Source organism: Cygnus olor, chromosome 6, assembly GCF_009769625.2.
Source record: "Cygnus olor isolate bCygOlo1 chromosome 6, bCygOlo1.pri.v2, whole genome shotgun sequence".
Lineage (NCBI taxonomy): Eukaryota > Metazoa > Chordata > Aves > Anseriformes > Anatidae > Cygnus > Cygnus olor.
In genome coordinates, this window is record NC_049174.1 from 33,851,181 (window position 1) to 33,870,309 (window position 19,129).

The 19,129-nt window shown below is 43.0% G+C and overlaps 1 protein-coding gene across 4 annotated transcripts in view; it reads left to right on the forward strand.

Moving 5' to 3' along the window:
• The first annotated feature begins 7,310 nt into the window (after nucleotides 1-7,310).
• Nucleotides 7,311-19,129, forward strand: part of THSD7B (thrombospondin type 1 domain containing 7B) — a 319,547-nt gene continuing 307,728 nt past the window's right edge. For 3 of the 4 annotated variants that reach the window (XM_040561819.1, XM_040561818.1, XM_040561820.1), the window contains exon 1: nucleotides 7,691-7,834. The gene's annotated coding sequence lies outside the window, so the exon portion shown is untranslated. Of the gene's footprint in view, nucleotides 7,371-7,690; nucleotides 7,835-19,129 lie in introns of those variants that run through there. The other variant, XM_040561821.1, reaches the window with a different exon arrangement.

Sequence of the window (19,129 nt, forward strand, 5' to 3'; positions counted from 1 at the left end):
CTTGCTTCACAGATTACCTGATTTGTCAAATGATGCTGATTTGGGGGCTTAACAGGAGAAACGTGTGGTGGAGAACAGAGGAGCAAGCACACTGAACTAATTCCTAGATGTTGTTAGGAGGCTGCCACTACAAGTGTAGGGGCTGGAATATGTTTCTCTGAAAGGATGGCCTAGACAGAAAAGTAGTCTGCGTAGTAAGCAAGCCTTCAGAACAAATGAACCTAATTGTAAGACAAATTCTCTATTACCCTTAAATAGAGAGGCGGAAGGAAGTGGGGGATGATTTTAAAATGTTTAAACCTTAAAAAAAAAAGGCAACAAAAATTGTTTCAAACTTGCTTTGCACCTGTTCTTGGACTCTTGTTTAGCTCTATTCTATATATAGCCCACTTACGCAGATACAAACGATATTTGAATTGAATCCATACTATTGGGAACTGCTTAAATTTAATATCTTATTTTATATTCAAAAATGCAGAAAAGTGCAATTTTAGAAACTTATGAAAAGCTTGGTAAGTTGATGGAAAATTGTGTATAACTCTTTTATTGTGTTTGTGTGTGAATAGATAGGACATATCCTCAGACACCCATAAACAATTTGCAAGCAAACACAAGATGTGTGTAAACTCCAAAGAGGGCAGGGATGGCTGAGCACTGGGAGGGAGCCCCTGGAAAAGGAGGGAGAGCTGCTATAAAGGGAAGGCCATCAGCTGGGCTGAACATCCCTCTCTTCTTTGGTTCTTTAGGCAAAAGGTGGTGACTGCTTTTTGTGCAAGTCTTCTGGAAAATGTAAAGGAATATTCAACTGTTGACTGAATTTCTATTATTTTTTTCATTCTATTTCTGTTGTGGAATCTTAATTTTTTTTTTTTTGTCTTAAAAATTGCAGCCATCTACGTTGTGAACACTTTCCTATTTCTTGTTGACAGGGAATTTAATAGTTCATTTAAATAGTAAATTTAGAAACATATTATGTAGTATTATTAAAGGTGGATTTTTTTTTCATATATATGAAATAGTGCTAGAAATTCTTCTGTATAGAGCGACTGGCTGTGTAAAATATTCACAAGACAGAGCCAGCCAGGTTCAGTGCAGTGCACTATGAAGTGGAAGCTGTTCATTAGGAAGATGGCTGGGTCAAACCAAATTTCTGCATACGGCTGTCTACATTCAGGAACTTCTTCCCACCACTGACACACTTGGAAGTATGGTCCAAACTTTCAGAGGATGAACATAAGTCATGACTGTCCTTGCCCGATACGTGCTTTTTTACCTGTGAAGCAGGTTTCTGTGTGCCACAGTCCATCTAGCAGGGGCACAGAGCAATCGATGTGCACTGACACCAGACCAGACCGTGACTCCAAGGCAGAAATTTCTGAGCGTTTATAGTGTGATGATCTGTCACAGGAACTGAGACTTCATCTCTTGCGTGGATGCTCCTGAAGTATGTGACAGGACTGAACCTCCTCGAGGAAAAACCCTTCTTGGGAATCTCCTGCAGTGATGCATATCTGCAGAGCCCCAGAGGCGTGGCTAAGGATGACAGGCAATAACTAAAAGCATGATAAAAATAGCAAGTCAATTTAACATTGGTATCAGAATGGCATTATTGATTGCGCAGGGCAAACCCCTCCAACGTTTAATTAAAGCACTGGAACAGAAGCACTAAAAAGAGCAAAAAAGCCAAAAGCAAAACCAAAATTATAAGAAAATGGTGTGATTTTGAGTTTTCTGCTCCATAGCCATCAAAAGCTTTCAGACCTAATAATTACTCACTAGCCTGGAGCCCTCTTTATCTCTTCCTATCACCTTTGTTACCAACTAGTGTCTCAGAACACAAAAACCTTAATACTTGACAGGTTCCCCAGCAGCTAAATTATTGCCAGTTGCTACTTGCAGGGAAGCCCTTCTTTCTACGAGTGGAATCGCTGCTCGCTGCTCTTTCTGTAAAGCAAGACTCCAATCAGGAAAGGTTAATAGCTTGTGAAGTGCCTCCATTGAAGCTTTTCTTCTTTTGCATGGCAGGTGGAATTCTTGCCCTGTCATGGCTACTGAATAGGAGGCAGATGCATTGCTTTATGCCGCGCCATCCTCGTGTTTTTCTTTAACTGGCATGCCATGATACTTACAAAAGACTTTCTCTTACACACCAACACAAGTACCGTATTTCCTTGAACATTAACAAGGATATCACATTTTTAAACTCCAGGCACTCTAGCCAAGAAGATAATTGGTCTTTTTCAGTGGTTCTGGTCTGTACTCCAATTTGTACTGATTACATATTTGATAAATATTCCCTCTTTTTCAACCCAGTATTGGCATCAAAAGTCTGATCCTGCCTTCTCAATTTCAAGATGATCTTGAAATTTGAACAGGATGAATCATTCTAGGGTTGGTGAAAACAAAAAAAGTCCTTGTACATGTAAAGTCTGTAGGAGAGCAGGTAGCATTGTCTGACCTTCATGTACCAGTGCTGATATAGCTGTGTTAGCAGAACTGCGGACAGAGGATCTGTCCCAAAAGGATCTAGAGTGCCAATAGCTAGTGTTCCTGTATGGTTGAAGGGTTGTAGGATATGGGTTCTTAGGTCTGAATTATAACTTCGTAAGTATTTCGTAAGAACTGGTGATCTACGCAAATCATCTCTTCCTGCATCTGTAGTGCCAAAAAATGTAAATGTTCAAACATTTTCCTCCCTCTTGAAAAAGTTAACTTGCACTGGGAAAGATTTTCAATGTGTAAAATGTTAAGGGACAGCTCTGGCCACAGGGCTGTTGTTTGTCATGGTTCTTGCTAGGTACAGAAAGCAGACCCCAGTCTTCCTCGAACACTTTGGTTGCTGACGTCTACAAAAGAAGAAGCTGGCCAAGACCTGGAGGAAATTTTCTGCTTTCACTCCCATTATTAGAAAAGTTCTTTGATTGCACGAGTTTGCTCTCCTCTGGTACAATGGTGTAATTGGCAACATCTATAACCCATTGTGGTACTGTACACAGTGGGAAGTGCGAAATGGAGGATGAGTGAGAGCAACTCTCCATGCAGTGATTAGGGAGCCACCAGGGGATGCCATGGGGATTAAATCTCTACTAATATTTAGCTCTGACTTGCCACTTACCCCTTGCAGCCAGCAGAACCACCCTCTGTACTTGTACCTTGAACAGGAGTGTATAATAAGTCATGTAAAGGAGAGTTGTGTGTCCTTTAGAAATCCCTTTCTACCACAGCACACAGAACCAGGGTGGAGAAGAACGGCCTAGGAGGTACTGTACTAAAGAGTGGGTGCTGGGTTTGGACTTAAATCAACATTAAGACTGGCTGAAGTATTCACCGAGGCGTACTCCAACTAGAGTCTTAATAAAGATAAATATCCTGCCTGAATGCATTTCTTCTGTGTTACTAAAGAAGTCATCATCTAAGGGTATGTTCACAACAGGACTGCCATCAATTATGGCAGGTGTCTTGATAACTCCATAATTAAAAATAAATTATGTTTGGTCCTTAAATAGGAATAATATTAAACTGAATGCCTGTTTAATCTGTTAAGTCTGTCACAAAGAAATGACACCATGAGAAGTGTGAATGAATGATATCCCTTTTTTTTCCCCTCCCTGTTTCTAATTACACATGATGGCACTTGCAGTGTCCCTTGTGAATACACAGAATTGGTGCAGCACGGGAAATGCAAGCTTCCTTATGCTGCAGTCTGTTCATTAGCATCGATTTCTGAGGCACTGCCCCCAAGGATGAGAGGATAATTTCTTTTTTCAGATTCTCATGATCCCAACTTATAATTGACTATTAAAAATAACTTCTAAACCTTGGTGTAAGTTCTGGAACAACGACAGATTCAAGAAACTCCTCGTAACCCACCTTTCCGCGGAGCATTAAAGCCCACACAGCCACACCTACTTGGTGCCTGTCCTGTATGTAACACTTGTTTAAAGCTGTGCCTTTAGACTGCAAATCCATTGTGGCAGGCATTCATTATCTGCTTGGCTTTCTTTTTTTTTTTTTCTGTGGAGCCATTGACTTCAATATGAAAGCTGATGCTACTACAGTAAAAATGCCATATTTCATATATGGAAAAAGCTGTCATTTATTTGCAGTTATAGCATTCTGGTAAAGATTATATAGTTCAGATTTTTTTTTTTTTTATTTTTTTCCCCCCTAATTTAGATTTGTTTTTGTGGTGCTGTGTAAAAGCACTGCTATCACCACACTAATGCAGTCTTCATTATAACAAAAGATAGAAACTGGATTAATTAATCTGACTAGGTTTGATCTGATCTGCACAGTCCCTTATATTAACTGTGGGCATAAAAATACATAACGAGTGATGGTGAAAAGTGTTCAGATATCCTGAAAGTTCGCCATTAATTATAATTACAAAAGTTGCACCCAAGATGCTTTTCCTGATCTTTTTTTCCTATCTTTCTCTTTTTTTAAAAATGGCCATCTGAAGAAAGAATAGCATTTAAGACCAATTTGAGTGACAAATTGTATTAAATGGTAAAGTGTGAGAAAATAAATCGCAGGTGAACCCTAATTTTGACAGCTCTTCATCCACATTACTCAAGTAACTACTGTAAGATAACATAAAAATTCATATAATATTGTGGAAGACTTTCTAACAGATGCAGAATATATTGATAGGGACATTTTGTAACATTATCTGATCACTTTCCATTGATACTGTAGTGGAAGGCTTATATCCTGTATAATCTTGCTTTCAATTTTTGCTCCCTAAGAAGTAGACTAAACTTGTCGATGTGTTTTTATGCATGCTCTCCTCTTCATTTTTAAGTCTGGATTTCCATGTTTTGAAAATGTTCTCTGTTCCTTCATAAGCTTAATTCCAGATGCTGTGCGGGCAGGTTGGTTCACATCCCCAAGGTACTGAGAACAGAAAAAGACGGCTTCTTTACCCATCTTGCTGAAGATAGACCTGCCTGTAGTATGTGGCTTTATGCCCAGCTCTGCTGGAACTGGCTGTTGCGTAGCAAGGCTTGCCAAAATTATGCACAATAACAAGCTCCAATCTACATAACACCTGGCCTGTACAAACCAGGTCATTATGAACTTGATCCAAGCTGTCATTCAAGTGGCTTTGTTATTCTCTTCTTAGTCCAAGCCAGTCATCCATAAGCAAGAATTGGCTTAATGCTTCCAGTACCCACAGTACTCGGGTACCAGTTTTCTTTCTTTGAGCCCCACAAAGCAGGCACACCCTGTGTAGCAGGAGGACCAGAAACAGCAGAAACAAGAAGAAACAACAAGTGATCTGGGCTAAAGAAAAATAAAGCCAAACAGGTTACTTTGAGTTCCAAGCTCTGCATTTGTGCTATATTTTTCTGTTAATGTTGCTTGTTCTTTTACTCCAACTCTACTCAAACGGAGAAAAGCAGACTTGTTTCATGTATTTCCTACCTATTTACTCTGTGTTTATTTTCTACACATCTTTTAGACAATATATATTCCTCTGCAAAGATTTTGAGGAACGCTAAAGTTTCAAGGCAGAGAAGCAAAGCCCGAATGTGTGCAATGAAGGGAGAGGGCCCTGAGCTTGCACACTGATGGCAAGCTTGCCCTCTGGCACTCGCTGCTGGGACCTGGGGCAGGGCTCTCTGCCCCGAGACACCCCCAGAAAAAACCTTTTTTAAAGGAATCGCCTTCGAGGAAGCGTTTCTACTTTGGGAAGTGCAACTTTTCTCACAAAAACTAGTTTGAGGCATTCCTGACCCAGTCAATTGCATTTTCTGGTGGACTTTCCTTTCCCAGGAAAGACGCCCAGTCATCAGTGAGAGAAATGGGCAGAACGGAGCTGGGGCAGGAAACTTGCATTTCAGTCTAGGGTAATGACTGCAGGCCCTGTGCTAAAATATCATCACATCTCTCTGCCTCCATCTCTATTCTACTGCTTATTATTTCTTTCCTTTGTAGGAAGAATGCTTGCTTATTACACAGCACAATGAAGTTCTGGTTTCATTTGGCATCTGTGGATGCTACGGTAATATGAACAGTCAGCGCATAATGATTTTCTGATATGTAAAATTTATGTAAAGAGAAAATGAAACGAGAAGCGTGAGTGACAACTGTGTCACAAGAAACATTATATACGTTATTCTTGTTGAATGGAAAACTTGCCGGGTGAGCTAATTTTCAGAGTCTGACTAGGTTATCCCTGGGGTGCAGTGTTAGTGCAGAGGTCATGTGTTAGTCTTACAGGGCCCGACTGTCATTCATTTATAGCAGCTTCGTGTCAGCGGAGTTATTTTTCACTCTCAGTAGTCATAATTAGTTTCACACTCTGCATAGTGTGAGAACAAGCCTTCTGTAAGAGCGCAGAAATAAGAACTGTGTGAAAAGGTGGAATAAATATTGTAGTAATGGCAATGTGCGTACAGTCATTGGGTACTTGGTAAGCTGGATACGTGCATTAATTTTTCCTGAATAATCCCTTAATGTACTGACTGGGTGTAAAAAAAGCCTTGGCTGCACCGAATAATGCCTACTTGAATTTCTAAGCAGTGCCGATAAACTAAACTGAGAACATTCACTTCGTGTATTTAAAAAGTGATGGATTCAGTATCCACCCTTCCTCCTCTTCCTGCAATCAATAAATATTCCCTTCTTAATTGAGGCCGTCAGCCTGCTTGGTGATCTCGGGCACTAATTGAATTCCTGAAAACAGGAGATGACCCATGGGGGCTTTTTGCAGGTGCAGGCGGTGCCTGTTGGAGCGCTGGGCGCAGTGGGTTGTGCTTGGTGAGAAGGGGTGGAAAAACGCAGCGTTGTGAGTTTGGGGCCATGGCAGCATACAGCCACAACAAATGGTGCCCCAGTTGGTAGGATCACCTCGTAGCTAATAGGATGCGTGGAGAAGTTGGTCTGCTTTGACCTTAGACGCCTGAGAGCTTCCCCCAAAGGGTATCCCCAAAGGGTATCCAAGCTGCAAGTGCGCACCGTTGGCTCCTTGGTCTTGATGGAGGAACCTGCCCGGCACTGCGGAGCCTCTTGGGACCCCTTCCTTTCCCCTCCCATGCCATGCCAAGCCATGCCAAGCCATGCCATGCCATGCCATGCCATCCCCTCCCATGCCATGCCATCCCGTCCCGTCCCATCTCGTTCCCTCTCGGCGCCGCTCGGCAGAGGGCGTCAGCCGGCTCCCGTTCGTCCTGCTGCCGGAGCCGGGAGCCGTGCCGGTGCGCTGGGCGGGCCGGGGGGCGGCTGCCGAGCCTCCTCCATCTTCGCTCCGCCCGCCCGAAGCAGCCCCTCCGCGCCGCGGGGCCGAGCGGCTCAGGGCGCCGCCCCGACCGCCCCGGGGGCTCGCCCGCGGCGCCGGCACCGCACAGCCGCCCCGCCGACAGGAGGTGCGGCCACCCTCCGGGCTTGGGAGGGGGTCTGCGGGGGGGTCCCGGGCAGCCCCGGCTCAAATTCCCCGCTTTGCCCCCCGGGAGCCCGGCGGGATGGGGATGCTCTGCGGGGGGATGCGGGTACCCGGCCCCGGCGCGCCTCCCCTGCGCTCTGGGGTACTGGGGGAGGTCCGCGGTGAGGTGTTAGTTAATAGGGATCGGTATTAGGGCAGCGGGCAGAGCCCGGCTGGGCTCCGGGAGGCGGCTGCTGCAAACTCTGGCTTTAAAGGGCTTTTAAAAGTAGCGCAGCGGCGGCTCGCGGAGCTGCCTCTCGCTCTTCTCTCTCTTTTTTTGGTTCTCTCCGTCGTGCAGGATGGCTGATAAAATCATACTTTGTCAGCCACCCAGCCCCGGTCACACCACTGAAATGTTTGACTTGTCTTTTCCCTCCGTTGGTTCTTCGGTCAGTGATTTTAAATAAGGTAATCTGCTGCTTCCTTAACCGTGAGCTACTGTAAGCGTTGATTCCTAATTTGTCATGCTTGTGTGTTTGTTTATCTTGTGCTTTGTTGTTCTCTCAAGGTCAAAGCATGTGGAGTTTCTTGGTGGGGAGCAGGTAAGGAGGAGGGCTAGCTGATCCTGCTCCTCTGCCGCTGCCCGCTCGGGCAGCTGGGGATGCTTTTATGGGAGCTGGGGGTCACGGAGGTACTTGCTGACCCCCGCCTCTAGCTCTTCTGTATAATTGTATGTTGTGTAATTTATCTAGCGAAAACGAAAAATTAGTGTTTTTTTTTGAAAAAAAAAGCACGTAGAGGATGTCTTTATTGTGTGTGTGGACGAGCAGGATAATGCACCTGTTAGAAACAGGTGCCACTGAAAGTGCGTGAGAAGGGACGTGGTGACAAGGGGAACTTCTGTTTCTTGTGCCTTTTGCCACGCAGGTGCCCTGTGTGGGTGTTCAGCCTGCACTGTAAGATCTTCAAACTTTTTTTAAAAAAAGTGGTAAACTAGCTTCTGAAAGGATTTCATTGGAGTTCAAGTAAGGTCGTGCCAAAGAGATGACTGAACCTAACCATAACATAACTGGGTGTGCAGGGGTACTTCTCAGAGACGTATGTATGGATATGTTGGCACGCGTGCAGTGTGTGCGGTGCTGCGCCCTGGGCTGGCTGGCTTGCGTGAGTGTGACCAGTTCAAAATGCACAACATCATGTCTTTGCAGGAGTAGGCTCTTGCTGTTAAGTGCTACGTTTCCCTAAGGGTGGGAGCGGAGGGTTTCTGTGCCTGCCTGTACCTCACACGCTTGTTGAGGCAGTTTGAGAGCACTGTGGAAGTTACTGCTTTACCTGGTGTAACATCAACAGGAGGAGCATGAGCCTGCTGTAAGTCCTGACGGTTTTGCTACTTTGTTTGGTGGGACTGGGTACAGTTTCATGGCTAATTATTATTGTAAGTATTTAGTCACTTTTCTTAGCAAAGCTTTTATTTTTTTTCCTTTTTTTTCCTTTTTTTTTTTTTTTTTTTTCCCCCTGCAAAATCAGGGAAGAGCAGGAGATTTTACATTCTGCTTTTTAATTTTGCTTCTCTGAGGGGAAGCTATGCCTGGTCATCTTCATGCAATCGGAAAAGCAGATCTTTTTTTTTCCTCTGTTTGCAACATTTAAAAGCATTTTCTAAAAAAATCAGAAACAAACACTGCTCATGAGTAAGCTTCTCTTCTGTTTTGCAATGATCGTGTTTCAGAGATCCCATTTCACTCTGGTAATGGAAGACCAGAAGAGCTGTTGAGCTCCATCTGTATGCATTAGGGTAGGTGGTTGATTTGTACCCTGGGGCCATATTATCTGCTATTTCATTACTTCTGGATCAGTAATGATATTCAGGAAAACTGTATTTGTTAGTGACTGCTTTCTAGGGACGTCTCTTCACTAGAAAGCTTTACCGATAAGGATCGCGCTGATGTGTGTTTGCTGACATGCTGCTCTGGTAGGAGGCACTCGTGCTGTTGCTTTTAACTGCTTCTTACAGCACAAAAGTTCTGGGGTTTGCTGGCAAAAAGTCTGGCTTTATGGGGATTCCCAGAGGTCTCCTTGCACTTCAGTATAAATTTTTTTTCCCCAAAACCAGTTTTCAGTCTCTTACGTCTTGCCCTCAGAAACACTGCTATCAAACAGATCAGCAGCGCTCTCGTGCCTGCTTTAGACACTTGCTCCTTCTGTGTGTGTGGAACAGCAGCCACTGTCACCGCGGCTGGTGACAGGAGAGCACGTGAGGAGGCTGAGCTGGAGCAGGTGAAACATGCCAGATGCTGCGGGCACCGCGTGCCAAGCTTGCCGCTGAATTACGGCACAGAGGTAGCGACATGAGAGGGGTCTTGGGGACTGGAGAAAACAGGTGGTGGCTGCACTTTGGCAGCTTTTGATTGCCCATAGCTGTTGGTAGGTGGGCAGGGGGTCGTGCTGGAAGATGTGCTGTGATGTGAGTGGTCCTATCCAGGTGTCCAAGGCAACTAAGCTTGTCTGGCTGCACAGGCTGTAAGCGAAGAGTGGGATAAGAAAATAATAGTAAAAAAATAAATAAATACGTTGAGTTGTCAGTGTTGTGCCGACAACATAAATGCCTGTCTGTTCTGCCTCTCTGCCCCGCAACGCTTCTTGCAGCCATCCACCATAACTTAAAGGGATTATGAAAGCTGAGCAACAGGGATGCTGTTGCCGATTAAAGAGGTGATGGAAATGCCTTCAGGCTGTTGTTCAGCGAGGTAAGTTCTCCATTCTCTGTTGCAGGTGTATGCTGTGCTTTATCGGTGTATGTGGTGCCGGGGGTCAATGCTATTGATAGGCCAGATGAGAGGTAAAGTGGAAGCCTGTCTGCTCAAGCTGCCTGATGCAGAGGCCGTTGTAGGAACTTGAGTTGTTTTGTAGCTGAGGGAGGCTGTCCAGCCAGGCTGCTGGGGAGTGTGTTCGAAAAGCACGTGTCTGGGTTATCAACAGCTAGGAACTTGCTTGAATCTCAGGGGTTTGTTTCAGTTCTGTGAGACAAAAGCATTGTTTTTGCAAAACTTAGCTTTACTGTTAGTAAACACAATAGACAGAAGATGAAAATTTCTCTTGTTCTGGCCACAGCTTGCAGGCTCCTGTGTAACCAGTACAGCTGAGGGGAGGGAGAGCCGCTGGGAATGCCTGGGAGTGAGAGCTGATGTGGTCTGCCTGTAAACCAGGAAAGTTTAGCAGCTACAGATGGACCATCTTGCCTCATTATAGTCGAGTTTCTTAGTACGACAGATCTGACTTACTGGCCAGAACCCTCTGTGCTGTTGTGGCGCAGCACGTTCTGGGTCCTTCCACACCCTGAGCTTGCCCACATGTCCCTCCCGCTCTTCGCCTGAGCTTTGAAAAAATGTAATTTACTCCTGAGGTAGCATTTTAAATATTAGCAAGGTTACATTTTCTGTTTTTTGCCCTGAAATCAAGTGCACAGGTGGGCAGGCCATGAGGAGTCAGTGGGGTTGTCCGGGCAGCACGCTGCAGGCCTGTAGGCCGTGTCCCACCGTGTGCAGGCCTCTTTCCAGGGTAGTGGCAAAATGGGTGCTGTGGTAGGAGAAACAGGCAAAGCACCACAGGTAAGATGAGTTCGTTTACTTGAAAAATCCTAGGGAGTTGTGCCAGGGGATAACAACAACAAAAAGAGCTGTGTTGGGCAAGTTACACCAGAAACTCTGCAAGGTTTCTGTGCTCCCTCTGTGAGCCTGCACAAGTCCAGCCTCTGTATCACTGACAGACTGTCCTACCTCGCCGCTGGGTCTGAGCACAAGTGCTCGCTGTGTACCCTCTTGTCTTGAACATGATACGCTAAAAATACCATGCTTTGGACTGGTGAGCCTACCATGAACGTACTGGTAATGCTCTTTCTGCTCCTTGTTGAGTGCTCCTTACTGAGTCATCTTTAGACATTCCTTTGTATTTCTCTGTGTTTAGTTTAAATGCTTGAGTAGTAAGGACATGCTGCATTACTGTTTCCATCAAAATAAAAGCTCAACAAATAAAAATCATAAAAAAGGAAGTGTAAGTAAAAGCATTCTGAACAATAATCTGCTTCTAATTTTTTGTGGGAAGGTTTTTTGATTGCTTCTCTTTCTTTTCCGTTGAGACCAACTTACTTGCTAACGCATATATTTTATCTGAAAATAAAATAGCTAGTTTAAAAGGTTTTTTTTTTTTAATTTTCCTTGTATTCACATAGTAGGAAGCTTTTCTGAGAAAATGTGAAATATGAAAGGGATGAGGGCAGAGACATTCAAGGGCCACCAAGAAAGCAAAGAAAACTGTACATTAATGATGTAATAAATTCAACCTGCCTAAGCAGGTTTATTTTAGTCCAAAAGACCCCGTCCTTGCCTGTCTGGTACAGCACTGTCCACTGTGGTCTGGAAATTGGCTCTCAGTGGGGTTGCAGACCCTGGCCTTTCCTGGGCAGAAGCCGACTGCACGATGTGCAGTGTCTGCGCACACAGTCAGCAAGCATTGGGCTCCTTGTATGTGTGCTGGGCTGGCTGTGGGCAGGTTTTTGGGGAGCACCTGGGCTGATCTGCTGCCTGCTTGTCTGAAGCACCTGTCTCCCCCTGTCTGTGACATGGCCAGAGCTCGCAAACCCAGTTGTGGTGTAGTAAAGTATGAAAAGTGTTTCGGCTGAGGTGATGTGGCCTGGAAGGGTAGTATGAAGAAGAGAGGGAAAGTCTATTTAAAAAATGAAATGAACCTTTAAAGCTACTTAAAAACTATTCAGAAACAGAGAAATAGTCTGACTCACTTCTTTAAATAGAAGATGTAAATATTCCTTCAGAGAAGGAGAAAGCAGTGAATGGTAAGTATACTTCAAATGCTGGAAACAGACTAAATTAGAGTGGCAGACTTCTGTTCCTGCCTCGCTCAGAGTGAGCGAATCGCTCTCGTCTGTCCCCAACTTGACAAGACTGGACAGAAGGATGCTCGTGCCTCTTGGTTCTTCCAGCCTGGCGTAGCCTTCCAAAAGGAAGATCGCATGAAACAATCTCTTCAGTTATCAGGTACAGTGGAGGCAGTTTTTGATCCATCTCCTGCAATAGCTAATAACTCATGTTGGCATAGTTTCAGCATGTTACAAAAGCAGCCTAGATTTCTGTCAGTTGTGTTGCAAACAGGAGATTGTGGAGAGTGGAACTCGCCATAGCAGGGTTTGTAGATTTTTATATAAATATGTTTATACATACATGGTGTGAGTGTTATTTGGTCATTAGGTAGAGGTTTTTGTCTTTGCTCAGGTGTCTGTTGTCAGTAAATTGCTGTGTTTTCACTGGTGTGTGTGGAATTGTTTTCAGCTGTTCTGTTATCGGATGTTAGAGAGGCCAGGATGGTGAGAGTGAGGTTACTGCAGTATGGGGGCAGTGGTTCCTGGGCATTAACCTGTGTGTTCTGAGGTACTTAGAAAACTACAGGCAGCACATATTTCAGATCCTGTAATTCATTTTGGATATCTGTAGTAAACACAATATACGGCTTCAGTAACGGTAGATGTGGTGGAGTCGGTGTTTGCAACAATCTCTAGCGATAAGGTACGGTTTATGTAGCATCGGCTTTAGTACAGGGCATTCATTTGGGAAAGAGGAAACTTGGGTGGTGGGGGAGGCTTGACAGATAAGGCAAATATATTTTACAGATCATCCCAATAGAAACACACAGTAGGATTTCTTTTTTTTTTTTTCTCTGGTCTTGTTTTCCTAATTAAAAATTTAGCTGTGCTTCAGCTGTGAAATGTTTTAAAACAGTCAGGAAGATAACCTGTCTTGTTTAGGAATATGTATTGAATTATGTTACAATTGTTAATAAAATAGAGAATATGCCCACAACAAAAAAATATAATGGATGGAAAAGCTGTCTGAAGATGTAGCACAATAAAGGTGAATGCAATTCAGCCATTAGTGAATGGGATTAAAACTCCTGTTTATGAGAGAGGGAGGCTTTCCACTGGGACGTAGTCTGCTCTGTGGCTGGCTTTTTGTCTCTAGTGAATTGAGACAGCTCTTCCAGAGCGTTTCTGAAGCTCAGCGCTGATGATTTGTATTCTCTTGGAGAGTAATTTGTCAGGAAATGAACAGCAATACGCTCTGTGTTTGCTGGAGTAGTACAGACAAGTCCAGGTAAAGGCTTACTTCTTGAGGTGAAGTCGTTTTAAACTTTCCATCCAAAAAAATATGTATTTTTTTTTTTTTCCATTTCAGGTACTTCAGTAAGAAGTTTGAGGTTGCATTAAACTGAGAGGGTCAGAGCTTCAAGCTAAATCTTAGTTCACTGAGAGTGTATTGCTAGTGAGAGATCACCATTTTAGAAGTAGTAAAATAATTCGGAAACTTGCTAAGTTTTGTCTAAGGGTTGCAAGATTTTATTGCGATAGTTTTAAGTAAATATTTGGAAAAAGTGGAAATAAAAAAAAATTAAGCAGAAGGTTAAATTCCCCCCCTGGTGAAGTGGTCACTTTTCTGGAATAAGACTTGACAGCTTCTAAGGGAAAACTTTAGGATTGCTTTCTAGCAAAAGCTAGAAAGAAAATAAGCATTCAGTTCTCATTCAGTTCCTTTTTTTTTTTTTTTTTTTCTTTTGGGAAGGGGTGGTGTTCAGGTTTGGGTAGTTTTTTGTTTTCCCTCTTCAGTATTTTTGCAGCTTGGCAATTGAACAGAGAAGCCCATTAATCTTCAGGTCCAGCCCTAAGAGCCTTGAGGATTCCTGTCTTCCTGTTATTTCTGTTCTTGTGTCGAGTTGGGCATGATTCTCTTTCTTCTTTTCAAGTACTGGGCCTAAATTAGGTATTAGAAACATGTGTTTGATAGAATAACTCTCAAATAAGGGTTTTTGAGGCTTCTGTTGACAGTTTAGATCATGCTGTGGTTTGTGTTTTGTGTCTGTGGAGCTTGGGGCTGGAGTTGGGTAGGGACAGATTTCTTTGCAGCAGTCAGTGCAGTGTCTCACTAATTTGTCTCATTTTGCTAAATGCAGAGAGATCTGAAACGAGTCTCAAATGTTGGGTCAGTGTGCTGCAGTGAGCAAGAAAAATGTGGGCTGGGACAGTCCACCGTGCTGAGGCTAACCTGGTGGAAGAAAGAGCAAATGCAGAGGAGCTTTAGGAGTTGACGGAGAGTGGTGAGGTAAATGTGTGGTTCGTGGAAAGGAAAACAGTAGACGTGTGTTTAAAATAATAGGAAACTACTCATACTAAGTGGTTGTTTGCAAAGATGGGAGTCTGGCGTGGGGACAAGGAAAAGGGGTTGGTGTGTGAGTGACATGAGATGGTGGCAATTTGGAGCTGATACATGACAGGAGGGAGTTTTGGTGGGTGAAAACAAGAAAGAGAAGAGGTAAACAAGAAGGCTGGTGTTGAGAAACAGGCTCGGACTGCAAATGTGTGCAGAAAGCCAATGGATTGAAACCTCTGAATGACAAGGAGGGGAGAAAAGACATGAAAAAGAGACATGATGCAGCTTCGATTTTAGTGAGCGGCAACAAAGAGGATGTTTTATGTCACTCTGATCATGATGGAAATAGAAGCTAGAAGGGAGAGGAAACTTTAATGAACAAATGAGATGGAGACAGAAATGGCATGTCAAATACATTTTTTTCCTCCCTTAACATAAAATAGTAACAAAAAAATACACTCCCACCCCTCCAAAAGCCACACAATCCACTCTCCACCCCGTTTTATATATTTGGGCACAGCAGTAGTAATATATCACGTCAAATTCATCTGATATATGTGCTTATATCATGTCTAATCTTGGCAGGAAGTACAACACTAATTACGCTTACTGTCAATTTGATTGCCTCTTCCCTGCACAGCGCTAGCTCAGCCCGGCTCTCTCTCCGTTTACATAGCTGTAACTTTTTGTCTTTTTCTTTGGATGATTCTCGGCTCTGGAGTACCCTTTCTCTGGGTCTAGAGGAATCTCGGCCTGTCAGTCTTCCAGATGAGCTGTAACAACTTTCCTATCAGGGATGTTTAACACAGAAGTATCGATGGGTTGAAATTGATGATTTGTTTTTGACTGTATGGGGTACGTTTTTTTTTGTGTGTGTGGGAATTTTTGCCTCGTAAAAGACAGCATGTGTTAATTATACTTCGAAAAGAAAGTGCAAGATGCCCATGTGGGTCAGTTCTGAAGATAACATGCTCAGTTTTTCTCCTTGTTTGGTGGTTTTAAAGTAAAAATTAGATGAAGGCAATGAATAATAATTACATTAATTTGATTTTGTGACATTTCCTTAGGAATGTTCCTAAAAGAAGCAACAGCAAAGCTGAGCATATAATTTTGAGGAAAAGGAAGGGGGGCAGGAAAATGGAGCGGGGAGCAGTGTCAGTAGAAAGAAGAAAGGAAATTGAACCGAACACTGCGGCTTCGCTGAAAATAATCATAGCACTGGTCATCCTCCTGCGGAGGAGGAGGAATGCAGCATGGGATGCGAAACTTCATGCTGCTCTGAAAGCATTTTCAGTGCTATTTGCTAAAATACCTCTGGAAGGGAGAACATCAAAACTGAAGCGATTTGGAAATGCTAGCAGAATTTGGAAAGCATCTGGTCCTGAAGAGAAGAGCGTGTTTGGAGGTGAAAGCTTTGGGAATTACTTCTCTGAAACTGACTCCAGTTTGCGGTTAGGATTAATGCACGTCTGCCTTTAGGAAGGTGCAAATAGTTACTGTTTTCAGCTAAACTTAAAAAGAAAAATCTGAATAACCCTACTGGGACTGAGAGCTAAAGGTCAGAAACTTTGAATAGCAGCATTAATTGCTCCCTTTAAAGGATAACGGATCGGAATCTTTAAGGGCTTGCTTGTGGAGGAGGGCGATGTTAATGCCCGTAAGGGATGACACAGCAAGATCCCAAAAATGGGGGCCGTTTTTTTCCTTGCTACTCCAAAATCAGATCAGCATGCTGGTAACTTGGGTGTTAACTGTCTGAAGTGTTGTGGCATTACTTTAGTTGTGTGCTGCGTTTAGTACTTTCCATTCCATTGCCACAGATGGTGCAGGGTCAAGCTTGAAGAAATGGCAACAGCAGGAATTAGGTAATGCAGCACATACCGTCAGTGCCTTGAGCCATCCAGCGTAGAGACCACTCTGTAGGTGTGGGTATTTCTTTTTTTTTGGTGTTAAATTTTGGTAAAAAGTTCCTGATACAGTATTATCACAGCCTTTCAGTAAATGTTATGCTTGATCTTCCATCTTCAGGCTGGCATCTTTGTGTTTGTGAGTTACGCTCTATTCTCTCTAGTTGATGTTTTAATGTTACAGAATTATTAAAGAGGTATCTTGGCTTAAAATACATGAATTATCCTATGTATGCTTGCACTATGTTGCTGAATGCTTACCATTGGTTCAGGCTATATTGGAAACCTGTAAATATTCAGGGAATCGGGGATATGTGGTAGAACTTGCTATTGAAATAGATTATGGTGTTCATTGTGGCAATAATTTTTAAGGAACTTGGATTTCCTCAGCTGCTTGTATGATTCTGTATAATGATAGTGAAGCTATTTCTGCTTTCCTTCTCTAACTAACGTATTCAATAGATTAATTGCATGCATATTTGTGCGAGCAAGGGTTTGGAAATAAAAAGTTTCCCTGTGTTGCAGAAAGAATTAACTTCTTCATCATTTCTACAGTTCTTTTTGCAAAAGAATCTTTTGTAAAGTCACATTTTTTTCCAGGCTTTCCTCACCACTGTGATGCTCTCACTACTCTGCCTCTCTCCCTGTGTCCTTAGAAAGAATCCTCTCATCTCTAGGGAAGGAGGAGAGTTGTAGGGGAAATATGATGATTTGCAAACAAGATTTTTAAAAAAAATCTTTAAATTGGTTTAACTTTGTAACAACAGGTGGCAGAATTTTTTTCTTCCTCTTTATTTCAGATATGCATGTTGATGATCTGTGGAAAACTATTTAGATTTGGCTATTGCAGTTATTTTTCCAATATGCCTTTTAGACTTAGTCACTAGGAGCTTGCTTTCAGTGGAGCACTTCCTAGAGTTTGTAAGAAATCCTATTGGACTATGTAATGATGTGTTTGGATTAAATTTCCTCCCTTTTGCATGTTCCACAGGAAAACGTATTTCCTATTAGGCTGGTAGAGAGTTGTAAGGGATAGATTTTGTTTGCTTTTGAAATGGCGGAAGTCTCCTAGGCCAGTCCATGAAATTCCTGGGTATTCGAGGGAGGCAGGTGAGCGCAGCCCACCGCCTTGCCTTTCCCCTGCTCCTCTTCCAGCTGTGCTCTGGTTAAATGTGTGTGGATGTCTGCAGGTGGACACAGCTCAGAAAGTCTGGAGGCTGGCTGTCTTGTCGGGTGCTGTGTGGTAAGTGAAACATGAGGTTCTGTATCTAAAGAAGGTTAAAGATTTGTTTCCAAAGAAAAACACTTCAGACTCTAGCAAGACCCTTCGACTACGTAAGTGATGTTGATCTTTGCATTTCCCTGTTTATCTGTCAGAATAGTTTCATGAATTCTGTAAGGACGGTGGGGGCTTCTTTATTGGACCAAATAAGAATGAAGAAGACAGGCATTTAAGCCTGAACTCAACTTTAAGTACTTCAGGTATTTCTGTACAACAAGCATGTTTAAGAAATTTTAGCTGATGGTGGTTTGGCAGCATCGAGACCCTGTGCTCAGAGGAGACCACAGAAGGCAGGTGTTTGGGGTTCGGTGTTCTCATTGTAGGCTGAATTTTTGTGCTAACCAGTCCTTTAACTGCCTATTATCAAAAATGTTTGCCTTTTTAGTGGATTCAGATCCCCTAAAATAAGTAGCTGCAGGTTGAAATACTGGCAGCCTGGCAGCGCATTTAAAGCGGCTCAGTGGATTACTCTTACAATTGTTTGCTATCTGGGGATGCTGCTAGCGGAGCTAAAAAAGCTGTGACCTGATCATTATCAAGCTTTTAAAAGGAGGAACAGAAGTATGAGTGTCAAATTCTGCTGAATTTTTTTTTTTTTTTGTGTGGGGGAACTTGCCTGAAATATTTAAAGTAACACTATAACTAATGTCTGACCTTTAATTAAAACTTTGCTATTCTTCCGGTGCTAGTTTTGTCAAGATATTTTTCCAATATAATGCTATCAATGGCAGAGCTTTTTGTATTCTCGTCACTGGATAAATGATTAATGGTCTCAGCACTGCCTTCTGGATCACCTTGTAAGAGGTCTCCTTCATCAATCTGGCAAGGGGATTGTATGGCAGTTTGCACCCTAATTACAGTCCCCAGCTGGGGATGTGCTGCTTAACAGATTACTTGCAGTGGAAGTACAGTCAGCACGGATATAGATGACCATGGAGTTGTTTGATGGTCGGATGCAACAATTTGATTTCCTTTCTAGAACAAAAAAATCCACTTCATATAAACAGTGCAACAGACAAACGCGTTTAGCTGGAATTAACTCTGTAACTTAAAGGTTTAATAATAACAACAGTTCTGTTTCCCTGTTTTCATCTCTTCCTTTCCTCTCTTTCGCAGTCTTATAGACGAGGGCAGTACCGCGAGTCAGAAATTTATATTACCAACAGAAACATTAAGGTTCCACAGGGCAAAACAAAAGTGATTCAAAAGGTGCTTTTATAGATAATAAGTTTTAGCGTTGAACAGTTTACCCAGAAGAAAACAGATTATTTCTAGTGGGCTGTCATTATTGCTGGCCGTTTTTTTTTTTTTTTTCTGGCTCATTTGTGGTGTAATACTGCTAGTCAATTAAGATGTATTTCTG